The sequence below is a fragment of the Pongo pygmaeus genome, chromosome 8 (genome assembly GCF_028885625.2).
Source record: "Pongo pygmaeus isolate AG05252 chromosome 8, NHGRI_mPonPyg2-v2.0_pri, whole genome shotgun sequence".
In the NCBI taxonomy this organism is placed as follows: Eukaryota; Metazoa; Chordata; class Mammalia; order Primates; family Hominidae; genus Pongo; species Pongo pygmaeus.
Window position 1 is genome coordinate 34,297,507 of NC_072381.2, and position 27,844 is coordinate 34,325,350.

At 40.7% G+C, this 27,844-nt stretch overlaps 1 protein-coding gene across 5 annotated transcripts in view; it reads right to left on the minus strand.

Annotated features, from left to right (window-relative positions):
• NRP1 (neuropilin 1) overlaps positions 1 to 27,844 on the minus strand; it is a 158,887-nt gene that overhangs the window by 94,622 nt on the left and 36,421 nt on the right. The window lies entirely within an intron of this gene.

Below are 27,844 nucleotides of genomic sequence, written 5' to 3' on the forward strand. Positions count from 1 at the left end.
TGAATATTTAAAGGAATATCATTGTTTGAGTCTTTAAAGAAATCTCGTTGTTTGAGAAAGAAACGCTTGATACCTTAAAAGTGATGAGATTTAAAATTCAGGCTTAATAATGACACTAAGGATACAAATTTTAAGGAAAGTGACAATAAAATATTACTAAAAAGTTAACACAGAGATAAGAGATAGTTGGATCTTATTTATCTTTAAAATGTACAAAGCCATCACCAATACACTAGTGTCCCCTAGGAAAATAAGAAAGCTTTTGTTTATTTGGTGTTATATATTTCTTAGGAGCTTGCTCTTCCTTCTCTTTTTATTTACCAAGTCACCTAGGAGCAAGAGAATCTGATTCATCTTCCATTTTTCTTCTTGAAATGACATGAAAACATTACAAGGCATTCATTTTCAACCTTTATTTTATTTCTGTGCTTAACTTGGTTCAAAAGTCCTGGGATATATTAATTTCAGGAATGGCTAAAATATGGCAGTAACATAAACTGTATCTGGCAATTTAAAAGAGATCAAAGTGGGGGAAATCTTCATGATGCCCAATGTCATCTTTAACAATCTCTTCTCAAACTGCCCGGGACGCATGACTTATGTTTACATAAAGTCTCAGGAGACAACTGCAACGATGATATCACTAGTTAAAGTGGACAGCTTAAGGCTCTCTAAATTAAAAATGACATTACCTCATCAGTTAAAACTGTGTGCCAGCTTTGTGTATATCAAGAAGAAAATAAAGCTGACATTGATGGAACTAAGCATTAACATATGTGAATTATTGTATTAACTGCATTTCCTCTGCTACATATGATGCTTCCAGTAGTAGATACTTGGCCTGCTAACACCACCGTCCCTTTGCAAAACTGTGGAAATACACAGAGGAATTGTTCATTTCTCCATACTTTGGGAAATGCTTTGCATGTTAAAAGAAGACAAAGGAGAAGGAGGAGGAGGAGAAAGAGGAGGAGGAGGGGAGGGAAGGAGGAAAAAGAGGAGGAGGAGGAAGAAGAAAGCATTATGTTTAAAATCCTAACTAGCCTTTATAATCAATGGGATGTAGCTGGAAAGAACACCATCTCTGTATTTATTAAAGCCCCACAAGCTTGCATTTATGGAGTAATTCCTTTTATCTCTACTGCTTCATTGACAAGGCAGGTTTGCATGTTTCGCCCCACGCTTTCTTATAATTTAACTGTGATTTGAACTGTTGACTGTGTTTGGCCTGGCGACGGTGCATCCAGCTCTGCAATATAGGCTTTTTACTTGAATCCTGACATGGTCTGAATACTAAGTGGCCAAATTCTAGCTCATGTTGCCTTCCAAACACAAATAAGAGAGGTGGGTGAGGCATTCTGAAAAACTAAGGGCATTTCTGTTGAGGATACGTTCCTCTCAGGTAGCAGAGAACTCAGCTAATATAGTGCCGGTGGATTGCAACAGGGAAAGAAGCTAGTATTTTAATTCACATATCCTCCAATAGTAAATACTAGGCGCTCCTCTTGGCAAAAGTAGAAGCTATTTTTAAAAGTATGTGTGGGGTGGCGAGTGGGGGGTGGGGGGTGGGATTAGAATCCCTTCCCAGCAAGAAATAAGTCATTGCACAGTTAAGTGCCAATTTTAGGAAATTGAATTATTCAGGAATACTATAGTTACATTTGTAAACTGGAAGGCTGCTATCATTTTAGCACTTCCCTTCAAAGTACTATCCAACAGGGCCCCAAATAGTATCACAAATAGCAGCTCTTGTAAATATTCAGGAGGGTGTACTGCGCACAAGTTGCAGAGGGGAGTATTGCCAAAGAAGTTAAGGAAGCAGCTTGAGTCTCCCTCTGGAGTTGATACCAGCTCCACTCGCTAAGTTTCGCACTGGCAAGTGTGCTGCCAGGAATGCAGCTGGTGTGCCAGCGTCCCTCCCTAGAGACTAAACGTGTCACCACTGCAACGCACCCAGCCTGCATTGGCCTGAGGCCCAGGATCCTGAGTTTGCAAATTTCGATCCCGGAGCCGGCTGCACATTGCTCTGTTACTGTTGCCAGTGTGGCAAACACGGCATTGCTCGGGATGTCAAGATCCCCAGTCACGACAGCACAGCAGCCCGGCAAAGGTGAGAATGAAGGCACCTGTTTGGCTCTCGTTCACTCCCTGTGTTCCAGCCGCTGGATGAGAGCTGGGAATTACATCCGAGGAATTTAATTCATAAAAGCTAGAGGAGGGGTCAGAGTTGACCCCTCTGTCTGTCTGGGTCCCTGCTCTGGAAAAAGAAAGCTCCAGTTCACAAGGAGGCTATGAATGGGTGCAAAGGGCACCACCGTTCTATGCAGGGTCTTTTTCTCTCTGCTCACATACAGACAGGGCTCCCATCTGGGGAAGGTCCCTCCCCAGACCTCACCTTCCCCACTTACCACCCTTGGAATGTAAACATGATGTGGATTTTTTAAATATTCAGAAGAGGACCAACCCCTCCCTCCTCATTTAGGCATCTTCCCATTATTTTTCTTAAATTTTCTACCTTAAACCTTCCCCATTCTATAGTAACAGTGGGAAAGTGGGTGAACATTTATTGCCAAGTAACTCAAAGATAAATCTCTGCCTAAACCTTTTTGCAATAAAAAGGTATTTTGCCACAGTTTCAACGTTAGGGTGTAATCCACCAGGTGGTTGTTTTCGTGAGTGTCCCTGGCTTTAGAATTCACGCTCCTCAAGCTAAAAGCCTATTGGCTCCATATTTCCCCAGACTCACCCTATCTACGTAGATGCAGGTGGTGAAACATTTTGAATCCTAACAGTAATCACAGGTTAGGTTTCCCAGAAGAGTGCTCAAAGAATAAAGATTTCTTTCTAAGAATTCTTGAAAGCATTACCTAGAGATTATTTTTTTTCTTTGGGAAAGTTTGAATTATGGGTTTAGGAAAATGGCCAAGTAAGGGGAAAAGTGATGGGAAGGTGAGAAATGTATTCAGTCACTAAACAGCAGTTTCTGAGGCTTTATAGGTATGTGGTGCTGAATAGATGAGTAGTGACTTTGCCTAAGTCAGGTTTTCTCTGGTGAGTACAAGTGACCCCTGACTCTCTACAGTGGAGATGGTTAATGGAAAGGAAGCTAATCCTCCACAGGGTGTTGTCTGACACTGTGAGCTACTGCACCAACCCCCCAGGCTTCTGGACATTCTCACATTGTTACGAAGGGGGATTTGAGGTGGTGGTGTCTTTTTAATCTCCCTCCAAGAGGATCTCCCCCCATTGGCATAGTACATTAATAATGGAGAAATACGATGCCTGACATCATAACCTGGAGTGAGAAACGATGTTGGCGAACACAATTTTCACCTGCAAAAATGTGTTTCTGTGGCTCTTTGGTTTATTTTGCACGAGGCATTAATAGCTATTCAAACTGAACAACCTGTAAACGATCGCTGTACCACCGTCCAAGAATTAACTTACGTATCCCCCAAAAGAGAACAGATTTTTCTTCCAGAGTATTAGAAAGAGGATTTGGAAATAAAAATATACAATGGTGGAGCTAGGAGGAGCCAATTAGTCTGCATCTGTGTTTCTGAGTGTTTTTTACACGAGAGTCGTCCCCTGATGGTTCTGACTTGCTTGTAATGTTCTAATCATGATGTATGAAAAGTCTGAAATGAGTCATAGACTCTTATTTAACAAAAGCATTTTTTAGAAATCTGTTCTAAGCGAACAACCCAAAATAATGTCAAATACCATGGAATATTATTCAGCCACTAAAAAGTGTGTTCAGCTCATGCCTGTAATCCCAGCACTTTGGGAGGCTGAGGTGGGTGGATCACGAGGTCAGGAGATTGAGACCATCCTGGCTAATATGGTGAAACCCTGTCTCTACTAAAAATACAAAAAATTAGCTGGGCATGGTGGCATGCACTTGTAGTCCCAGCTACTCGGGAGGCTGAGGCAGGAGAATCGCTTGAACCTGGGAGGTGGAGGCTGCAGTGAGCCGAGATGGCACCACCGCACTCTAGCCTGGGCAACAGAGCGAGACTTTGTCTCAAACAAACAAACAAGCAAACAAAAACAACACCACCACCAACAACAAAAAAAACGTGTTCAGGCCAGGCGTGGTGGCTCACACCTGTAATTCCAGTGCTTTGGGAGGCTGAGGTGAAAGGATTGCTTGAGGCCAGGAGTTTGAGACGAGCCTGAGCAACAAAGCAAGAACCCCCAACCCCTTCTCTACAATTTTTTTTTTTTTTTAATTAGCAAGGTATGGTGGCTCATGCCTGTAGTCCCACCTTCTTGGGAGGCTGAGGTGGGAGGATCACTTGAGCCCAGGAGTCTGAGACTGCAGTGATCTGTGATTGTGTCACTGCACTCCAGCCTGGTCAACAGAGCAAGACTCTGTCTCTAAAATTAAAAACAAAACAAAACAAAACAAACTCAACAAAAGTTTCTTAAATAACAGGAAAAATGCTTATGATATAATCAGTGAAAAATCAGAATATAAAACCCTATATACAGTATATTCTCAACTCTTATTCATATGCAGAAAAAATCTAGATGGAACTAACTAGGCCAAGCCATTAAGTGGTTATCTCTGGGTAGTGACATTATGTTCCTTATTCATTTCTGTATTTTTCAAAATTTTTACAATGGACTAGTAGTCCTTTATAATCAGGTAAAAGTTATTTTGAAAAGCACTAACTACCTATATATAAATAAACGAATCAATACCTGTTTGCCTTATTTTCCATTTGTTGATAAAAAACAACAACAACAACAACACTATCTTGGAAGTGAATCAAAGACTGGCTTTGTTTCCCCACCCCACCCCCTGCCACTGGATCAATGAGATGCTCTGTGTGATATTTATTTTTAGGACCAGAAAGTTAAAGTGAATTGGATTTGATCTATTTTCTGAAAGACTGTCAAAAATTCTTGACATTGCACAGGAATTTCCATGTCAGCATGTTCTCACATGTGTCATCTAATTTAGTCTTTACAATGATCCCAGGAAGGCAGGTAGCAGGTGATATCCTAGAAAGAGCCCTGAGCTGGGGGAGCACTGCATAAGAGACCCAGGAATGAGATACTTTTTATGCTTTTAATATTGCCTACTTTGGGGCAAGCTTGATTCTGATATCTGCACTTGTTACTCCCTTTCATATTTTTGTGGGGGGATGGGTGTGGCCTTACTTTAGGATTAGCCATTAACTATCGGTGATTCATTTTTCCACTGGTTATTGTTGCTAGACAATCATCTCATCAACTAATACCTCACTGATTTTTCTGTGTGCTTAGAGCATCTTGGTGTGGACAAAGATTTATTGAAAGGACTACAAGAAATAAGACAAAATAAGCCCTGGATCAAAGACATATGTCCCATAATTCAAGACCAGTTTGGACCACAAAGCAAGAACCCCTAACCCCTTCTCTACAAAATTTTTTTTAAAACATTAGCAGGGTATGGTGGCTTGTGCTGTAGTCCCAGCTACTTGGGATGCTGAGGTGGGAGGATCACTTAAGCCCAGGAGTTTGAGGCTGCAGTGAGCTGTGGTTGTGCCACTGCACTCCAGCCTGGGTAACAGATCAAGACGCTGTCTCTAAAATTAAAAAAAAAATAAGAAAAAAATTGCTCAATAAAAGTTTTTAAATAACAGGAAAAATGCTTATGATATAATCAGTGAAAAATGCTTATGATATAATCAGTGCATGTGTGAGTGTATGTGACAGAGAGAGACAGACACAGACAGCAGTCTTGGTGTCTGGTGAGTCCCACTGAATGGGCTTCCTGCCAGAGCTGTCCTGGTCCTCCTGCTCGGGGACCTCATGACTACTGGAAAAAAAGCCCAGCCTGCAAGACTGAGATGAAACAAAGTTAGCTCCTGGAGAGGGCTGCACGGTAGCTCTAATTTTGTTTCCTTCCTCGCACCAGCACTGTGGGCCTGATCACGGGCAGCCCCAAGGAAGGCCTGACCACCACCAGCGCTGCCACCAGCCTGAGTGGCAATGCCCAGCTTCAGAGGAGCTATGGGGCCTGAGCCTCAGGGCGTTGCCAGAGAATCCTTAGACCTTTCTATGAGAAACAGAGAGGCCGGGCCACAACCTGACTGCTGTCCTCCCAACTCCTAGCATGTGGTCAAATGCCAAATTTCTATGAAAGTCATTCTAAATGTGTATAAAATATAAAATTGCATGCTATGGAATATTAAATAAAGAATAATAATAAAGAATATTGCTTTATTATATTGTCCTAGTTTCCTTTGAAGTTTGTTTTTAAGTTTATAGTCTTTCTTTTTTAAAAATAACATATTTTTCCTATATATGTTTTTCACACATATTTATTTATTCACTCATTCATTCATTTATGTATCTGTCTTCCAATTTGCTGTCTGTGTATTATAAGCAGGATTGTGGGACATATGTCTTTGATCCAGGGCTTATTTTTACTTTTTATGACACTTCCTAAAACTCCGTTTTTCTTACTTCTTGTAGTCCTTTCAATACACCCCACAAATCTAACTTCTAAACCATAGCATTACTACTTCTGTACTTTGCGATGTGTCTATGCATATTTGCATCAAGTAATACGCTGTTGACACTGTCAGGGTGTAAGGTGACTTTTTTTTTTCTGTTGGGTCAAGCACTTACGACTTATTAGTAATCCCATTCATTTGGGTAGGAGAGTGATTATTTGGTAGCCTTTCCATTTCCCCACCATTGAACTGCTTCGCCAATCTTATCAACCAAACTCAGATTCCATCTATTACTACATGGGAGGACTCAAGGTTTTTGCTGTCTGCATAGCTCCAAAATAAGCACAAGTTCCAAATTTCAGGGATTATCTCTTGGGCTGCTTGGACACAAGCCATAGAGCTGGGAAGAACGTGGTGCTAAGGAGACCAAAGCAGCAACGTGACATCCGTCAGTGGCTGCTGGATGTACTTAAGCTAAACCCTCTCTCCTGCAACCAACTTCACTGACTGTAAATGGGACACCAAGTCCTCACCTCTCTTGCAGAAAAAAAAAAAAAATGTTTTCAGAAACATTTGTCTTTTCTTATGTCATTGTCTTCCTCAAAATCCCACATAGTGTTACCCTTGAGCTTGTCTAAAGGCTTCCAGGACATTCTCCTGCAAGAAATTCTAATCGCATATAGTCCACCTAACATCTTACTCTGATTCAGTTTAGGAAAGGTTTCCATATATATCATACTGAGATGACCAGTTCTTGAATAATCAAAGTACAGTAGAGCTCACAAAGCTAATCTCACACATTAAAAATGTAACCTTTAAGCTTTTGTAATGTTTCAGGGGTCATAATAATGACTATCAATAATTTTATTGTCACTAAGAAAACTGATGATTAATTGATGAGACAGGTAATCAGGTGAGGTACGAGAGTTTACAGTCCCAGGAAACAAGGTATTACAAAAGTGAAGAAAAAATAAAATATCAAAGAAAAAATTTATAAGAAACATTAAAAGAGATCCAAAATGGCTTTCACTGTAGTAATGCAAAGGAATAATAATTGATTGTGCATGGGAATATGAGAGCTGTCATGGGTGATGGTTAGTCAAGGCCGACTTGGAAGGAGAGAAACCAAGGCAATGTATGTCTAGCAGATAGTGGACTACTGGTTTCCTATTGCAAAGTAACAAATTATCACCAACTTAGTGACTTGAAACAACACACAGTTCTTAGCTCACAGGTCTACAGGTCAGAAGTCTGGGATGACCTTGCTGGATTCTCTGCTCAGGGCATCATGGGGCAGAAATCGAGGTGTTGGCTGGGCTGCATTCTCATCTGAAGCTGGGGATCCTCCTAGAAGCTCACATCACTGTGACAGAGTTCAGGTTCTTGCAGCTGCAGGGCTGAAACCTCTGCCCTCTTTCTGGCTGCCAACTGGGGGTGCTCCCAGATCCTCTCCATCTTCAGAGCCAGCAGTTGATAATCTCCCTAGCATCACTTTCTTCTCACATTTCCACAGGCTTCTGGAAAAGCTCAGTCCCTTCACCAGATGAAGTCATCTCACCCAGGATAATCTCCCTTTCTTGAGGTTGACTCATGATTTGGTACCTTAATTAAATCTGCCAAAGCCTTTTGCAGCAGCTCCTAGATTCATGTTTGATTGAATAACTGGGAGACAGTGTGTGGATATGAGGGGCTGTGGATCTTGGGGACCCTCTTGGAATTCTGCCTACCACTAAGACCATGCTCTGCTAGGACACCTGGAGATTGAAAGCTGTGATAGGTACTGAAGGCAGGAGGGATCATCTGCTCCATCTCCTGATACAGCAAAGGGCAGTTGGGTCCAGGGTAAAGCCAAGGGCAGAACTGGGAAACAAGTGATGGCAGAGGCTGTTTCAATGTCCTCTCATCATAGTGACTGTCAGTTTGGGAGCTCTGAGCCTATAGGCATTGCTCACAATGAATAGGAAAGCAGGATAATGGATTGAGCCACACTCTCCTGATTGAAGCAAAACCAGAAGCTCCAAGATTGCCCAACACACGTCTAGAGACAGAAAAGTGATAACAGCTTAACTCAAGAATAAATGTATCAAAGAATTCAAGACATATGGTGTTAAATATTGATCAAAATATATAAAGTTAATGGAAAAATATTTGGAATCTAAATTTCTTGTTTCTGAGGCGTTTCATTTCATAATTAAGATTTATTGTCCAGGAAGATTTTGTTTTTTAAAAAACCACCCTTCACATGGGAAAATATTTCTCTGATTTAGCTCAGATTACAAAACCCTAGGATTCATTTTAAACGGAAAGGAAAGAACGCCTCCCTTAAAACAACTCTGTTCCAGAAGTGATGGAATCTTCTAGTGTCAGACTTGCAAAGTTCGGTATTTGTAGAAAATTCACATGCCTTTAATTACAATAAACTCAATTCCCATGTAAAACTGTGCCATCTGGAGATATTAACATCATTTATAACTTGTTCACCTCCCTATTTCATAGAAAATTTTTACTCCTTGCCAACTTTCCACTGTTCTTCAGGGAAAAAAAAATAAAATTACTTTCATGGATTGTCTCTAGAAGAGTTTATATAGCAAGTCCAGCCATCAAGAAGTGATAAAGGAGGCATTTTGTACATATTTACTTCCTTCTTATTGCTTTAAGTCCTTATATCCTTACTTTGAAGGTTTTTTTCCCATAAAGAATATTCTCCGACAGGCGCTGTGGCTCACACCTGTAATCCCAGCCTTTGGGATGTCGAGGTGGGCAGACTGCTTGAGTTCAGGAATTCGAGACCAGCCTGAGCAATGTGGTGAAACCCCGTCTCTACCAAAAATACAAAAATTAGTTGGGCGTGGTGGCACATGCCTGTAGTCCTAGCTACTTGGGGGGCTGAGGCAGGAGGATCACTTGAACCCGGGAGGTTGAACTGAGATGGCACCACTGAACTTCAGCCTGGGTGACAAAGTGAGACCTTGTCTCAAAAGAAAAAAAAAAAAGAAAATGAAAAAAAGAATATTCTCCTCTCTCTGCTCCACTCCCTGCAGCCTTCCAAATTTTTTTTTTTTTTTTTTTTTTGAGACCGAGTCTCACTTTGTCACCCAGGCTGGAGTGCAGTGGCACAATCTTGGCTTACTACAACCTCTGCCTACAAGGTTCAAGTGATTCTCCTGCCTCAGCCTCCCAAGTAGCTGGGATTACAGGCGTGCACCACCACACCCAGCTACTTTTTGTACTTTTAGTAGAGACAGGGCTTCACCACGTTGGCCAGGCTGGTCTTGTACTCTTGGCTTCAAGCAGTCCACCCATCTTGGCCTCTCAAAGTGCTGAGATTACAGGTGTGAGCCACCACTCCTGGCCTCCAAAGTAATTTTTTTAAAGTGAACTGACTCTTTTTGTTATCACAGTCATGCAGAGAGAAGGTTGAGGCCATAAGAAATGGATTCTGTTCTTTGTTCCCAGGCTCAGGAGCCACTCCTGCACCTTTGCTCCAAAAGGCAGCTCCTCCATTAAGAAGGATCACCATCTTTGACACCTCACAAAGTGTCACAGGGGACAATGAGGAAAGGAGGTGACATCTACCTGACATCTGGCAGTGAAGTCAGCCAAAACTGGATGACTGTGATCTCAGTCAATCTGTCCTCACACTGTCACTGACTTGTGTCCTGGATAGGTCACTAACTGACTTCTGTCAGTCTCAGTGGCTCATCTGTAAAATGGATAAAATGATGATTACCTTGCAGAATCCCAGGGAGAAATAAATGAAATCATACATGTCATGACGCTTGTAAGTGTTCGATGGTCCCTTTCCAAGTGAGGTTGGAATATGGAGAGAAGGAAAGAGACAAATACATAGAAAACCAAATGGAGAAGAGCTTTGTTTTCCACAGTGTATACTACTGGGTCAAAACAGGCTATAGTGTACGTAGTCCAGGAAATTTAGCTATTGTTATCTCCCAGGGGACTCTATCACTTAGAAAATAACCAACTCTCAGAATATGACCATAGCCTGATATTCTGAAAAATACTATTTGTAATGACAGTCAGTTTTGCCCTAACATTGCTCTCAAAGTTCAATCAGTTAAAGCCATTGTCAGTAATGGAGTTAAATAAAGCGATTTATATATACCATAGTATGTTTTTTTTTTAAAATCATGAAATCCGTTAAGTGTTTCCATTGATGTACCCAATCGATTTAATGAAGTGCAGTTGGATTAGTGCTATTAGCGTGCAGCCCCGAATTTGCTCAAAAAGCCCCCTTAATTTGTATGGTGGAGGCACTAGGGTGCAATTTCCAGTTCTGGAAAGGCAGTGCGTCTGGCTTACTGCATCACAAAATCATGATCCTCAAATTTTCTTTTTAATTCTTTGGAAACAAGAAATGAAGCAATAATTCTGTTTTATATTATAGGACCTAATGTGCTAATTTAAAGATATTTTTAAAATCCTCCTGATTAATTAGTAATTATTCAGTGGGGATCTAGGTAGTTTGCTAATCAAAGCTACAGGAATTAAAGTTGGTAAATTCTTATTTTTTAAAGTTTTTTTTTTTACCCCCCAGTAACTACCATAGAATATTTTCAGCATCAACTAGGAGAGATTATTTATTCTGGAGCAGGGAAGTCCTTTACCTTAAAATGACCAGTCATCTTTTCCGAAAAAAGGCAAAAAAATGTTGAAGACAAATGGGTCTAGTGACACCAGTTAAATGTTTCTTCCTTTAAGTGGCACTAATATTAAAAGAAAGGTTGAGCTGAACTTTTTTTTTTTGAGGCAGAGTCTTGCTCTGTCACCCAGGCTGGAGTGCAGTGGCATGATCTTGGCTCATTGCAACCTCTGTCTCTCGGGTTCAAGCAATTCTCCTGCCTCAGCCTCCCGAGTAGCTGGGACCACAGGTGCTCACCACCACACCCAGCTGAGTTTTGTATTTTTAGTAGAGTCAGGGTTTCACTATGTTGGCCGGGCTGATCTTGAACTTCTGACCTCGTGATCCACCTGCCTCGGCCTCCCAAAGTGCTGGGATTACAGGCGTGAGCCACAGCACCTGAACTTGAAGAAGATGGGCAGTGGGCACTGACCTAAGTCAAAATTGTGCAATTTTGTTCAACAGACCCTTACAGTTTCCTTGAAGTACAAACTGCTAAGATAACCACAACCAAGAAATATGAATCTTTTAGAGATGTACCTAATAATATTTATGATGCTAGAATGAAATGTACATGAGAAAAACAGATTATGTGTTAAAGAGTTTCCTTTTCTGTAATCTCCAGTGTTTATTGAAAGCAGCATACTATTTGCTATAAATCATTTTTAGATTCTGATACATTCATGCTTAGAGTATTTGTCCGTTTTCCTTTTTTCATTATTTGAAATTCTATTAAGTCAGAAGGTGGGTGTATCAGCTCCATACTACTGAACTTCTAGTAGTCTTACTATTCTGCCAAATAACCTCTATATGCCCCAAATCAATTTATTACAAATTGATTGTGAATAATTTATATAATGAGAAATATATCTATGGATGTACAATAATACTTCAGATATCAACTAGAGCTTTTTCTATCTGACAACATGTGAAAATAAAAGATTCAGAGAATCATTGTTTATTGTCTAGCCAGTAGTTTACATGTTTTTGTTTCTTTTCACTGATTTGCCTTACAGACTAATGAATTGGTGTACAGCAAACCTTTAACTATCTCTATATTAGGAACAAGCTCATGGAGAGAAGAAAGGATTGTAATAACCTAGGTAACCTCATGATTTATATGGACCTTAAGGAGTAATTGTGTGTTTAGAAGAAAGGAAAGCAATGGCCATAAACGTTACCTAAGAGCAGGAGCACCATCTCAGCTAAGTTTAACCATATGACCACACAAAGGTGCAGCTTGCTGAAATGGGCCTTGTGGTTGAACACATTTTAAACTAAACAAGGGGAACATACAACCCCCATCCTACCATCTAAAGTGCTCCTCAATCCCAAGATAACCTTATGGCAATCCTAACAGGAAAAAATGGAATAGGGTCAAGTTCACTAAAATAAAACGTGGCATAAAGCAAACATATCCAAATGTACTCTTCTCTTAACACAACAGAAGCTAGAGAAAGGTATAAAAAACTCCCCCTGATAATACTTAAGGCTCAGCTGTGACAACAAGACAGGTAGGCAAAGGGAGAGAGAATGTTGTTCTTTACCTTCTTTGACAGATTATTATTCTAGCAAAAAGGGGATTTGTTTTTACTAAAAACCAGAATATGTAAAATAACTTAGCTTTTTATTATATTTAAGCAGCTTAATGTCTTTGAACACATTTAATGTAGACAGCTGCAGTTGACTGCACTTTATGCATAAAATTTATTAAGAGGATTGATAGTGTAGATAAAGTCACAGGAAGAGATAGGAACAAGCTTACTTTTCAACATTTTAGTTCTTGAATTATTTGGGTGCATATAAGTGCTCATTTAAAAATGTACAGTAAAACAGGCCTTTTGGAAATCCTTCCAGTTGAAACTTATTAAAAACATTACAGGTTCCTGAAATTGTCATATTTAAAAATACCCCATATTTCAGATATTTCATTAATTCTTTTTTTTTCCTTTATGGCAAATTCCCTAGATCATATTATTGTTTTCATCACTTTCTAATCTATTGTGTTTACTCCTTTTTTCTTACTAGTCTTATAAAATGCTTCAAGAGAAATTTTTTTGATAGTAATTAAGGGAATGTTGCAAATAGTGTTCTTTTCATGAATATTCACAATTTATATCAGTAAATTAAAGGCTCTGAGAGTTATGAAACCCTGAATTAACTTGGTTAACCCCAACATATGCCAATCTCATTGATCACATGACCCTTTTATGACATAATACCTATGGAATCAGTGCCGTCACGAAGGGCTTGCTATGTGCTATTTTGAAAAGTCATTTACTTTGCACAAGCACAGATCAGAAGCAATAAAAAAAATTCAGGGAGAGAATCAACTTTGTAGATTAAAACATACATTTGAGAAGACAGAGATAAATGTGGCAATCTAGTTCTTTCTCCTATTCTGCCTTCAATGTTAAGGATTTAATTTGACTCAGTGCTTTGAAAGACTGTTTTAGCAACTGTTTCTGGCTAAACAAGTACAATGCTGATACCTAAGACTGTGCCTATACTTGGTAAAAAGAGCTCAACCAAGGCTGACAAATGCACTTAGCTTGTTTTCCTCTAGTTTGTCTCCCTGAGAGCAGGAATCAAGAATGCCCTGGTTTTACTACTTAGAGTTAAGGTGACTGCCGTGAATAGAACTAAGCAATATTTTACAGTGGGAAGATATAATAGACCAAGGTTGCATTTTATAGATGGAAAAACTGGAGCCCAGAACACTAAATGGAGTGGAACAATATTCCAGATCCAGTTATAATAGAAGAATCAGAACTTACCACAGTATTCTGATGAAAGACAAATCATGACATCTCATTTTCTAGGCGATGATGAGAGATTTTTTTGTGATCATTAGGATCCACTTCTAATTTAAGATTCCTACCACGGGATTTCTCATCCTTACTCAAAACCCTACAGGAGGGGGGCTGGGTGCAGTGCTGTAATCCCAGCACTTTGGGAGCTGAGGTGGGAGGTCAGGAGTTTGAGACCAGACTGGCCAACATGGTGAAACCGCGTATCTACTAAAAATACAAAATTAGCCAGGCATGGTGGTGCATGCCTGAAATCCCAGCTACTCTACTCTGGTGGCTGAGGCAGGAGAACTGCTTGAATCCGGGAGGCTGAGGCTGCAGTGAGCCAAGATTGAGCCACTGCACTCCAGCCTGGGTGAGGGAGCGAGACTCCATCTCAAAAACAAAACAAAACAAAACAAAACAAACAACAACGACAAAGAAAACTTACAGGAAGGGGAAATTCCGAATCCAGACAGGAAGCTCATCCCATCTTTGACCCCCGGGTGATTATTCCAAGTCTTCCTTACTTTGCCTCCAATCTGTTCCATCAACTATTGTTTCTTCAGTATTTAATGTCATTCCCACCCATTGATCCTAAGACTGCATTTAATTCCTCTTCTACACGACAGCCTTGCAGTTATCTGCACCGTGATTTCATTTCCCCATGATGAGTTTCTAATTTTATGGTATTATGAGAAGACAAAAATTTAAAGAACTCATTTATTAGACTGACACCTAAGAAACAGGCCCAAACACAGATAAGCAAAAAAACAGCTTCTCTAATTGCATAAAGGTTGTTGAGATGTTATTATTTTAGCAAGACAGGGATGGCAAGCACTTTGAGAAGTGTGTGTGTGTGTATTTCACAGGCTCTGCAATACGTGTGGGAAGCCTGTGTCACAGACGGAAGGATGGATGACTAGACTTCCCCTCTGGGTTCTTATCCCTTGAATGCCTTGCTTTTCCCTCCATTCCTACATCCTCCAGCCTCTGCCCTTCTTGCTAATCTGGGACCAGGCAATCTAGAGGTAGAGTCTTGTGATGAGAATGAAGATAATCCCATCATTCTTTGGAGCAAGGATCCAGGAAATGGAGAGAGGTCCAGGGCAGAAGGAAAGGCTGATCCAGGTCTCCCATAGATGGCCCCAATCACCAGAGAGCCAAAGAAATGCCTGGATGACCATTTAACATAAGCATTTTCCACATCTATTTTGAGGGTTGGCTTTCTGATGCCACAGAACAAACTTAACTTATTCTGCTGACTTTTCTTTTACAAACTGGGCATGCCAGCCAAGAACTCCAAATTCTGGACAGAGAACATGACTATTTTTATAACTGTTTAATTGCTATGCTGAATTTTCTCCTCTCCCCCCATGCAACTAGGCAATTTCATGCCAAATCTTATAGTCCATTTAACATTTTTGCGTGTGTGTAATATAATAAGATTATTGCTGCACTGTAAACATGTCATTGATTCAGGGGACCTTTCTTAATGACTCAGATTGCAATAATCCCCCTTCCCAGACATAGGCAAAATATCCATTTTCACTAATTAAACACACACATAACCTTCATAAATTTTAAATTTAAAATAGGCTTTTGTAAATTTCAAAGTCAAATGGCCTTTATATCAATTACTTACTAAGGAGTTCCTCCCTAATTATTCACCAACGAACATACACTCAAAAACACAGGTTAACAGCTCAAATACTACTGGAGCAGAAGTAACATCGAATTTGGCAGTCATTAAAAATAATAACTTCAACCTGATGTTTTTCTAAGTTTTCTTCTTTAAATACAATGTCTTCAAAAATACTTTCTCATTAATGTGTGACAGGCACGTTAAACACAGGCTGTGCAAATATTTGAACAGTAATAATATTGATTTCTTCCATAGCAATTTTCCATACAAATGGTAGAAGACTACTAGCAAAAGCTCTGATTTCTACTCTCATGATGCTTTGCAATTAAACAGGAAAGGATTCTTAGCATGTATGACATACATAATTTTCGGTGAAAAAAGTAGTAATAGCTTATATTTACATAGCCCATTTTTCCGAAAAGCTGAAAGAGGTTTTATGATTGTCATTATTTTAGAAGCTTGGAGAGAAAGAATGAACAGGTGGTGTCCTGCTACACATGAGAATATCTTTACTGCAGCTATATCCCCATCACCATTGGGACAGCTAGTTGACTTGATAAGACCATGGGTTTCACAGGCAATTCTTTAGCCTGACTAGTGAGTCTGCTGAATTAACTCCTGCATTCTTCACCCAGAGGCCCATAGAGATGTCTGGAGTGGAAGGAATGGCATAGACAGAGTCGATGCCTCATCCTTGGGTCTGGACCTTGCTGCCTGTGACTAGGATATCAATCAATAGCATGGGTGCTGTGGAGAAGGTAAGAGAAATGGAAGCTGTGTCTGCTGAAGATCATTTGAGGACATTTCCATAGCAGCTTGTCTGCCATGGTCTCTCGAGCATGCTTAGACCATTCACAACGTCAGAGCTGTCTCAAGATAGAGTGTGAGCCCGAGCTTTTCTGGGTTGCAAACAACACGGTGCCTTTCCTTCTAACTCTAACCCAGACTTGGTAAAGAATGGTATCTAAATTTGGTTAAAGTGAACTTTGATGACAGTCTTAAAAAATAAAATATATATCCTAGTAGAGAAATGTCAGCGTAAAATGAAAATTAGAACGGGTGATTTGGAGGTCAAATGTATGTCCAGGTATTGGCCACAGGGTTTTCATTTTAAAGCTCAAACAGAAAGAGGCATGCCTTGGCTAATCCTGTGGGTGCATTTCTGCCCCAAGTCCCTACCCAGTTACTATTCTTGGGATAGTGTTAGTTCTTTTTTCATTTCTTAGAGATGGAGTCTCACTGTGTTGCCTTGGCTGGAGTGCAGTGGCTATTCATAGGCACAATCCCACTACTGATCACCATGGGAATTTTGAGCCGCTTTGTTTCCAACCTGGGCTGGTTCACCCCTCGTTAGGCAAGCTGTTGGTCCCCTGTTCCAAGGAGGTCACCATTATCGATGCTGAACTTAGTGTGGACATCTCATCAGCACAGTGCACTACAGCCCAGAACGCCTAGGCTCAAGTGATCCTCCCACCTCAGCCTCCTGAGTAGCTGGGACTACAGGCACACCACCTCGCCTGGCATGTTAGTTCTTTTGAAGGACAGAGGCAAGAGCCTGATGTTGCTCATCTAAAGATAACTAGAGAATTTTTCTGGCATCCCTTTCCTAGAAGTTTCTTTTTTCTTATCGCTGCTGATTCAAATCCCACTCTTTCAAAGCCCACCCAAGGTTCATTTATTCTGTGAAGCTTTTCTTTTACTCAATCACCTGTAAATGTTCCTCTCCTTGAATGTATAAAACCCTTAATTAGGAAGTACAAGCCAAGGAATAAAAGTTTGCCAAATGTTGCGCTACAACTGTTTTTAGGGGGTCTTGTGTGCCTTATTTACTTCCCTGATAAAATGTATACTTTTAGGTAGGAAATATCTTCCTACTTACCCTAAATTTTTCTGAGAATCAAAAACAGTACTGTTTCCCTGGGATTAAGTTCATGCTACTGAGAAAATGAACCTGCAAGAGAAACTAGAACAACCACTGCATAGCCCAGGTAGTCAAACTATTTTATATTCGTACTTTTAACAACACTTAAACAGAATCTTCTAAATTGTTTAGGAACTAGCTCTGGAAGAGAACACCTTATACTTTCAGACATTTTTTTCTACAAATCACATAAATCACTTCTGGGAAAACTCAAAGCATGGCGGGGTGTACTTCTTTTGTTCCAATTACATTAAACCTTATAAAAATAGCCATAATGACAACAACATCTCTTCAGAAGGGCATGCCAAATACTTAGGGGGCTTAGTCTCACCAAGACGTTCTGGGATTTTGTTACCTAACGCCTATTAGTGATAATAGGTATTACGTCTATAAATCCCTAGGTGCTTATATCAATCCTATCTGTTTTAGTTTCCACAGGTGGAGTGATAGCTCTAATGAGATCCACGTCGTCATGATTCCTGTTTAGAGAAATAAAATGTTTAGATCTCAACTTTCCTGCCATTCCCTAGTGGTGTTATAAATAAGGGTGACATTTACGCATTTCAAATTGTTCCTTGAAGAGCGGCAATTCATTATCTTTTAAAGAAATTTGTTCCACATCAAGTCTCAATCCAACTGACATTAGCGTGTGTTAGATACACATACGAACAGTAAGTTTTGCCTAATGAAGCTGTTAATTATTCTCCTGGCTATGTTCACTCCTTACTTTACCACTCTCCTCTATTTCCTTCAATTAGGCACCAAGCATCAAAAGGTTTGCTATGTTTTATCGTTATCACTAATCTGAGTGCGCGACACACAATTCATTCTCTTTTCTTTAGTGCCTGAAAATAAAAATCCGCCACCTTTTGTACGGAAGGTCAGTATCTGCAGAGGCCAGCATTTTAGACAGACTACTTGTTCCTTCATTTGAATTTCAAATTCTTATCTATAAATGCTTTTCACCCCCACTTTAAATCCAGGGGCTAAAGAGCATTGTGAGCCCTGCTTTAATAATCTTGGTCTCTTGCATAGCTTGGATATGTAAATTACAAGTTTTGTTCTTTTATTTCTCCCTTTTAGTATCTAACTTCCATTGAAATGGAATATAAGTCCTGCAGCCACTTTGCAACCTGAGGATGTATAGAACGCCTATATGGAATACGTCTATATGTGCATATATTTGTGTATGCTTGAGCATAAATATAAAATATTACAATCTTATCTGTCTACAGAAGATTAATTTACAAAATAAAAAGTTTCCAAATCTGTGCTAGTTTATGCAAAATGCTGTCATTTGAAGCTCATTTTGTGTGCCTTTGTTACCAAGAGGTTTTTTTTTTTTTTTTAATTCATAGGGGCCACCAAGGCACGAGGGGATGACCGACCCTGGTTAATCCCAACCACAGGACAGACAAAGGATTAATTCCAGTCGCCAGATGATTAACTCTGGTCATTGGGTCACAACCTTGCCTGTCAGTAACTTACTCCTAAACTCCTTCAGGAAAATAAGGAAACTTGAACACGCCACTTTTAAAGTCAAACTCAGTGCCATTATGAAAGACCCTGTATTCTGTGCAAGGTTTCTTGGAGGAATCTGATTTCCAGCTTTTATTCAATTAGTTTCGTATCAGTCAATCCTTGTTTAAAAACATGTCATAAGTCTCTGTGGTTTGTGCACACTTCAATTACCTCCGATTATTACATCAAGATTCACAAACGAGATACCAGAGTCACTCCTATTTACTGGGAAATGCTATTGAAACAAACTGAAATTCAGTTTCAGAAAAGATTGCAATAACCCGTCAAAACATCCAAGGAGGGAGGAAGTTGGGCCTCAAGGTGCGTGGGGCCATTGTTAAATGCAAGACGGCATCTCACCTAATAATTTAAACATGGTCTCGTGGCCTGACATTTTTAACGCTTCCTGATCTCTTTCTTCTAGCCCTGCGTGTTCTTTGCCACTGTAGGGCGCAGTGCGTAGCGGGTTATGGATTAAATACCAAGCCTTATTCTGCCAATAGCACTTTTAGGAGGGGAAAAATCACTGGGTACTTTTATAAATAGTCACGCTGTAGGTGTCCACAGAAAGCAACCTTTATTCAGGGCTTTTAAAAGCTGCCTGCTTTTTAGATACAAACCAATCTATAAAACTACCAAGTTCAAATTGTCAGCTATTATCTGGGCAGTAAGTTTCAGGCACTTCTGCAGGCTGATTTGATGATTTTTGTCAGCACAAATTAGGATCCTAGGTTTAACTAATGAAATCTGGCTCTAAAAATTAATTTAACTTGCCCAATCCCCACGATACACAGCCCGGAGTTCACATTTACTTTGTGACTCATTGCATTTGAATTAAACTAGAGGGCTAAGAATTTTATGCCTGAAGCAGCTCTGACTCTGAAGAACAGAAACAAACACATATTTCTCCCATCATTTGCTGCTTCAGGGCAAGAAAAAGAAAGCCACTGCAATTTGGAGACAAGACTTTTCCAGACAACTATGAACAACAGCAACCACAGACCAATACTAAACAGAAATGTGTTGTGGAAACCTGGACTTCAGTAAGAAATTAGTAGGAGCATATCAAACAGATGCAAATATACAATTTTTGATAGATATGGTGTTGGCATGAATTCTAGACGTAAACTCAAAGGGATTGGAAACTTGTTTGTAAATGAACATTTAAAACACAGATTGCGAAGTGTTTTTTGGAAGCAGAAAATCAATTAAATGAAGGAAAATTTAGAAGAGTCATAGACCTGAAAATAAACTAGAAAATTGTCTGTTTCAAAATATCCTTATTTTCAAATATGGAAGCTGAGGCTCTAAGAGATTGGGTTGGCCAAGATCACAGTTAGGTTTTCTTGTTTGTTTTGTTTTGTTTTTCATTTTGTTTTTTGAGGCAGGGCCTCAATCTTTCACCCAGGCTGGAGTGCAGTGGTGCAATCTCGGCTCACTGTAGCCTTGACATCCTGGGCTCAGGTGATCCTCCCACCTTAGCCTCCAGAGTAGCTATGACTACAGGTGCATGCCACCACACATGGCTAATTTTTTGTAGAGACAGGGTTTTGCCATGTTGTCCATACTGGTTTTGAACTCTCTGGCTCAAGTAATCCACCCACCTCAGCGTCCCAAAGTGCTGGGATTATAGGCATGAGTCACTGTGCCCAGCCCACAGATTTAGTTGTGAAGTCAAAAAACCCAGGTCTTCTGACTCCCATCTTGCAGTTTTCCACAAACTTCTCAAAGAGGTTTTCCCACTTGTATTGGTTAAGAATGCAAATCCTCTCTGCTAATTTACTTCTTTCCCAATTGTTCTTGGAGAGCAAAATTCTACAATGCCAAACTCTTGATTGTAGGCCCTCTTACCTTTCTAGCATTTTTTTTTTACAGTAAACAAAGTGATTTTTAAAATCTTCATTCAAAAAAATATATATGCATTTTGAAGGGTTCTGATGGTCTTGGTTCATGTTTAATTCCAAATACAAGTAGAGAGGAATGTAAGTTGTCTATGTATAGACCACATGCTGACCTTGACACTGAATCCCAGCAGGTGAAAGAGGGCATCTGAGAATTTTGGCGGCAATCTTAATGTAGGGCTTAAAAGGCCCTGAAGAGTTCATTTGTCCAACCTAACCCAGTTCCAGCAGATAAGCAGATTTGTATCTGTCCTGTTTTTAAAACCCACCAATGATGGTGGCTCATGCCTGTAATCCCAGCACTTTGGGAGGCCGAGGTGGGTGGGCTACCTGAGGTCAGAAGTTCAAGACCAGCCTGGCCAACATGGTGAAAGCCTGTCTCTACTGAAAATACAAAAATTTTGTATTTTCAGCTGGGTGTGGTGGCACACACCTGTAATCTCACCTACTCAGAGCTGAGCCTGGAGAATTGCTTGAACTCGGGAGGCAGAGGTTGCAGTGAGCCGAGATCATGCCATTGCACTCCGGCCTGGGCAACAGAGTGAGACTCCATCTCAAAAAACAAACAAACAAAAAAAGCCTGCCAACGAAAGTAATTCCACAGCTTCCCTATGAACTCATTTCTGTAGTCCATAACCCCTGCTTTCAAGAAAATTTTAGAAGACAGGCTTCCAATTTGTCTTGTTTCAGTTCGAGATCACGAATACTAAAATAATAAAATCTATTTTTATCTGGAATACTTAAATTCCTTATGTTTTCAGATGAGGTAAGAAACATTTATAAAATATGAACTTGAACACAATGGTCCAGACAGGAGCTTTTTTCCCAGGCTTTTCCTTCCCTGGAATATTTTTGGCCTGACAAACTTTAACTTCTTTAGTACATATCTTGGCAGCCAGTGCAGAGGAAAACAGAAACAGGGGCCTCCTTAGAATTTTACAACCTGTTTGGACAGTTGCACCTTTATAATGGGGATGGAAACTTTCTTTTCATGAATTCAATCACATACAATTAATTTCATTGTGCTAGAAACAAGGAAAACTGTCATGGACTGGAAGTACAGAGGAGAATTTGGAGGGCATCTTCTCTGATCCCTAAATGCTACCGATAAGGAAACAGAGCCCCCCAGTAAGTTATGTGGGCTGCTAAAGGTCACACGACCAACCGTCCACAGCAAAGTCAGCACTGGATTCTGGATTCTCTGCTTTTTCTATTAAAACACACTCACTTAGCATTCAGCAAAGAGGGGAGAGAAAACAGAAAACATGTTCGTTATTTTTGAAGGAAGAATGCTTGCCATCTGCTAAAAGCGTGCACGCGTGCACACACACACGCACGTGCTCAAAACCCAATAAAATCCTTTAAAACATAGCTGATTTGCATAATAAAGATGTGGCACTATTACCACATGATGGGCTTTATCAATTTTTGAATATCCATGTGAATGAATGGATTTCACTCATCCATACTCAACGTGAATTCTTTTGTCTGTCACAATCATAGTATGGATAATGTGCTTTCTTCAGAATTAACCTCAGGACAACCCAAAGAGGTAGCAATACCAACTAAAATACACTCTTCATTTTACATTACTATTCAACAATGCTGGTGTGTGGGCAAATGGATCTAAGTAGAATCTGTGGGCTTTGCAACCTCGAGTCAAAATCAGTGTGATTCCTTCCAAATAACATGTTGATCGCTTAGTAATTTTATGTGCATGTGCAGTTTTATGTCATGGTGGGGGTCCTACATATCTCAAACGCTTCAGTGAGTGTGGGATTTGGGGATGAGTTCTTAGAATGTGAGAATATAGCCAGAGTGTAACCTGGCATTTAGCTTCCTGCAAATGTGCATCACTGTTCTTCATGGAGTTGATGTCTTTGCAGAGTAATGCTTTATCAAAATCTATGTCCTGGCCAGGCACAGTGGCTCACGCCTGTAATCCCAGCACTTTGGGAGGCTGAAGAGGGCAGATCTCCTGAGGTTGGGAGTTCGAGACCAGCCTGACCAACATGGAGAAACCCCGTCTCTACTAAAAATACAAAATTAGCCGATCATTGGTGGCACACGCCTGTAATCCCAGCTACTCCGGAGGCTGAGGCAGGAGAATCACTCGAACCCGGAAGGCAGAGATTGTGGTGAGTTGAGATCTGCCACTGCAGTTCAGCCTGGACAACAAGAGCGAAACTCCGTCTCAAAAAAACAAAAAAAAAACTATGTCCTAATAACTGTGCTAAGAGAGCCACGGGGACCAGAAGAGTAAGTATCTGAAAGTTAATGAGGAAGATAAGAAGGAAAATGCCATTTTTGTGAAACCCTGAAGGGTTCACCAGGTGTAAGGGAACTGGGACAGAACTTCACCTCTCTGGGCCTTCGTTTCCTCATCAGCAACATAAAGATCTCTAGAAGATCTCTAAGGCCCTTTCGATTAATAACAAACACATCATGATTCAAAAACAGTTATGTTGTGTTTGGGTTTCATCATAGCCCAGGGTCTCTGACTTGTCCTGATGCCACCTATATACTACATCAACTTTGGGCAATGGGTCTCAAGAAAAGCATTCTTCAAGTGCCCCACAGTTATCAAAGAATTTAAAAATCTTAGATTTTCATTTTTGTGATTATCTTCTAAAAATGGCAATTATACCCATTGTGGAGCACCTAGACAGGTACCATATAAGGAGTACTGCCATGTCTTTTTGTAGCAACACATATGTTTGTGTTGATGATTGAATGACTGCCAAGTGCGGTGATAGGAAAGCATGAATCCCTATATAGCCAAGGTTTTCCAGTTGTTCAAAAATAAAACAGTGGTGGGAGAGGTGAACCATCACTTGGGAACACAGGAGTAACATGGATCTGAACTTGAAAGACCCTGCATCCTGGCCTTTGGCAGCATGTTCAAGTCTGTGGACAATTGATAAGCAACAGTTCATTCGTTGTCAGTCTAGACATAAATAGGCAGTGAAGAACTTTCCATTACAAGATTTTCTTCCCAGACCAGGTGCAGTGGCTCACGCCTGTAATCTCAGCATTTTGGGAGGCTGAGGTGGGAGGATTGCTTGAGTACAGGAGTTCCAGACCAGCCTGGGCAAAAGAGCCAGACCCTGTCTCTACAAAAAAATTTTTAAGTTAGTCAGGCATGATGGTGCACACCTGTAGTGTGCTACAGGGAGGCTGAGGTGTGAGGATCACTTGAGCCCAGGAGGTTGAGGCTGCAGTGAGCCATGATCATGTCATTGCACTCAGTGTGGGCAATAAAGTGAAACCCTGTCTCAAAAAAACAAAAGATTTTTCTCCCTATATTATATTTTGGGGGTATGCCATTAGATCATTTGGCCTGTTAGTAGATAAAACAAATTAAAAGATAAAAAGCAAATAAATAAAAATAAACAGCAAAGGCAATAATGATGGCTAAAAGGGCTGCCTATTATGCTAAAACTCAAGGAAATTAAGTTAATAACAAGCAAAGCCTAAAGTGCAAGTCCATTCTACTAGTATATTACCTGATAACAGGAATTTTGCTTCTACAAAATGCCATCAGTCATCACACCAAATTAATGTTGTCATCTGAGTGTTTGGGTTTTGTAGTTATGTTTGGATTAGTGTGTAAAGTTGCTTGGACTCATTTGTTGTATGGGAATACTAAGAGTAAAAAATGTGTGAGTGAATTTTTTGTATGTATATAATAAGTAAGATTAGAATAAAAGTGATCTTCAACACCAAAGATCCTTGGAGATGTTTCTCTTTAAAAGAGAACATTCCTTAAGTTGGAGAAATGCTGCGTTTTCTTTCAGCTCCGTCCTCGGGCCTTTCAGTGAGGACAGGAACCCATGGCCAGACAGGAAGGCCTGTTTGAAGCCAGGTTGCCTCCCTAGTAACTTTGTTCTGGAGCCCTCTGGTCTCCTTTTCTTTTAGTTACTTTAAGTGGTTTTAGGAAAAAGAACTCTTTTCATCTTAATCCTTCTCCTTACACCCAAGCCAGCCCAGAGCCATCTGGAATCCTCAGAACAGACCTATTCTTTGAAGAGAAGAAGGACAAGATGTTTTTGGACCCTTGCAGGAGGTCTGGATACAGACAGGGCCCTGGGGAGAGTTGATCCCCAGCAGTAACTGCTCAGCTGGAGGCATGAGGGGTCCCTTCTGACCTCCAAGTTTCAGAGGCGATGGGAAAAGGTAATTTGGCAGCTTTGTGTTCCAAGGCTTCACTCCTAGATTGGTTTAGGCAAGAGTCAGTGAGTCCCTGGGAAGGCACTGGGCCAGCAGAGCCCAGACATCAAGGCTAGGATTTCAGTCTTAATAAGCCAATTTAGGCTGGGCGTGGTGGCTCATGCCTGTAATCCCAGCAATTTGGGAGGCTGAGGTAGACGGATCATCTGAGGCCAGGAGTTCGAGACTAGTATGGCCAACATGGCAAAACCCTGCCTCTACTAAAAATACAAAAATTAGCCGAGCATGGTGGTGCATGCCTGTAGTCCCAGCTACTTGAGAGGCTTAGGCAGGAGAATCACTTGAACCCAGGAGGCGGAGTTTGCAGTCAGCCGAGATCATGCCAAAAAATAAAAATAAAAAACCAATTTAAACAAAGAAAAACCTTTCATTGAGCTCTTTAAATATCCTAAGAATTGATTATAAATCACAAATTGGAAGCCAACACAAGCTGTAATGCAAAGCAAGCACTAAACATCTCTCTACCTCATGCCACATAAATTATGGTAAATTTAGTTAAGGCTGTGGGTTGGGGTTGTGTGCCTTATTGCAGGAAGCAGCAAACTTCTGAGGGATAAATATTGCATTTGGAACCTATGAGTTGCTAGTTTTTCTCCAGGGATGTTCTTAAAAGCCATTTGCAATGAATTTGTCAGTTTCTTTAGATTTGGATGGAATATAAGGATTCTGGAACATTACTGGGGCCTCTGAAAATTGTATTTCCTACCTTATATCTTACGTGGCTAAAGTACATGGCTGGGAGCGGTGGCTGACGCCTCTCATCCCAGTGCTTTGGGAGACCAAGGTGGGTGGATCACCTGAAGTCAGGAGTCCAAGACCAGCCTGGCCAACATGGTGAAACCCTGTCTCTACTAAAAATACAAAAATTAGCTGGGTTTGGTGGCATGTGCCTGTAGTCCCAGTCTACTTGGAAGGCTGAGGCAGGAGAATTGCTTGAACCCAGGAGGCAGAGGTTGCAGTGAGCCGAGACTTTGCCACTGCACTCCAGTCTGGGAGACAGAGCAAGACTTTGTCTCAAAAAAAAAAAAAAAAGTACATCTGGTTCCAAGAAACGTACTTTTCCTTCAAATACTTTGAGGTTTAAAGGCAGGATTTACTACCCTCTGTCCTGAAGGCAGAGGGAGAAGGAGGAGAGGAAGGAACAGAGGCTGTAACCCCTTGATGATTTTCTGGGATCCTACAGTTAGATGGGGTATGGTCTCCTGCCCCAGGAAAATCAGATTCTAGGATGCTATTCTAAGAAAAAATAAATCCCCTGGAATCATATTATCTTCTGAAAACTAGTGCCACATTTTCCTGTTGATACTATACTCATCAACTTCAGTTCACAGTCAAAATTCAGTTATCCTGTTAATCTTGCTCATTTTGGCAGGCATGAAAATACACATGTTTGTATGGAGCCAAGCAAGTTTTTGAGATCTTGGGATCCTCTGGAAATATTTTTTCAGTTGTTGAAAAGGAACTTGCAAGAAAGCATATATTTTCAGCACTTGTCCCAGGAACAGTGTGAAAGTGACATTAAACTTATTTCTACACTAGGTGACTAGGGACTCCCTGCTGGGTAATCAGAGATTCAGGTAGACCTCTGTCATCTCTGCTTCACTGGAGCTTACTGCCAGGGTGGAGAGAGTCTCATCTCATGGATCAGAAGAATGGGCTGTACACACAGACAGCTCCCACCCTCCTGTTCTGGCGCTAGGCTACTCTTCACGGCCACTCTTTACACTGAGAAACGCCTCATGAATTTTCAGCCTGGAAGACGATGGGCCCATTTAATGTTCTAACCATATAGAGTGACTGAATTCCCAAGATCTCCAACTGCTTTTCACTTACTACCCTTGAAAGAACCACAGTAAGTACCATCCGTTATGAAAACAAGAACTCCGCAAATCTCCTCCTTGCTGGCTGGGGAGCAGGAGGTCTCATAATTCTGTATCTGGCCAGGCATCGTCCTTGGCTGCGTGTTGGTTTTGGCATCAGAGGTGGCTGCCTCCAAGCCCTTGTTCTGCCATTTCAAGTTATGTATTCTTAGGCAGATCTTTTCATCTTTTTATACTTAGTTTCCTCCTTTGTAAGATGAGAAAGATAATATCTTGCAGTGTACTTGTGGCGATTAAAGATTATATTTACACGCATACCACCAGGCACACTGTAGACACCACACGAATTCTAGCTGTCATATTCCAGGCCTAGGCTAGAATGTTGTCAGAATGTAAGTTTCATATTCTTCCCACTAACCAAAATACTCTCACCGCCACCACTACGGCTATTACTACTTCTACCTACGATGCACTGAGCACTTACTTGTGCTAGGAACTTCACTAGGTACTTTGCTGCATAACCTTGGTTTGTTTTATACTTTAAGGACCCCACAAGGTAGGCACTATTTTTAGCCCCACTTTGTCACTGAGATAAATGAGGCATGATGAGCTTACATTGCTCAAGGTCACAGAGGAAGTGTCTAACCCTGGCCCTGTCTGACCCAGAGTTACTGGTCTGAAAACGATGCCACACCTTTTCTAGAAAATGAACCAAACTTGCACCCCATTCCACAAAGCAGTCCCTGCCCCACCGACCCTGCCCCAATCCTTAGAACTACCTATCTTCTTTGTATTCATAGCTCTTCCAAGCAGGAGTCCATCAGCACTGCAGGCTGAGCACAACATACCAGCTTTTGGGTCAGACGACAGCTGCTGAAACAGGCCCTTCAATCTGTTGTACTCCCCAGAATTGCCTCTGATCCTTGCCT